Source organism: Tupaia chinensis, unplaced genomic scaffold (genome assembly GCF_000334495.1).
Source record: "Tupaia chinensis unplaced genomic scaffold, TupChi_1.0 Scaffold143562_1, whole genome shotgun sequence".
Lineage (NCBI taxonomy): Eukaryota > Metazoa > Chordata > Mammalia > Scandentia > Tupaiidae > Tupaia > Tupaia belangeri.
In genome coordinates this window covers 10,165-10,974 of record NW_006203407.1, presented here as the reverse complement: position 1 = coordinate 10,974, position 810 = coordinate 10,165, and positions in this window count along the sequence as shown.

The following is an 810-nucleotide window of genomic DNA, read 5'->3' as shown; positions in this document are numbered from 1 at the left end:
TGTTGAGAACTAATTACTGACTCCAGTCTCCTGGGAGGCCAAGGAGAAAATCTAACATGTTGGGAAAACACAATGAGCAATTAGGCTATTTTCTCATCAACAGTCCTGGGTGGGAGGGCTTCCCACTGCACTGCATGTACAATGAGGAGTAAGTTGGGGCGCTGGAGCATGGTGCAGGAGGAAATCCTCAGCACAGTAGGAGTTATGGATGCTCGGGGCTACGCCCTGGGTCACCAACAGCAAGATGTGACACAGTGGGCAAGACAGCATCCCCCTCTTAGGGGACAATGGCCGGTACAACAGAGTAAGTGTGAATAATAACAACGTCAGTATGTCATCATGACCTCCGTCAGTGCTTGTTTTACAGTTATTTATTAAACACCCTGTTTGTATCATGAGCAAATCAGAAGGAACATTTGATTCTGCCATTCATTAAGGACATTTTTTTTTTTTTGGAGTTAAAGCACAAGTTTATTTAGGTGCAAACTTTGACACCCATGCATAATTTTTTTTAAAAAGTATGTATTTTTCCATGAACGTTTTTAAAAAAATTTATTCATTTTCTACATTAATTCACTATACACCATCACAACACACAAATGAATTTTCCATCCAAAATACACTGTGCATTGGCTCAATCAAGCACATCAACATACATGTTCTCAGCAAATAATTTTCCAATTCTTATGTCCTGCATACCTTGCCTTTTGTTTTGCCATCCTTGATTCCCCATCCCCCACCCTCTGCCATGTCCCATCCTCCTCCCACATTGTCCCTGGCATCCACGGTTGCCCTCCATGCCTTCCCCCC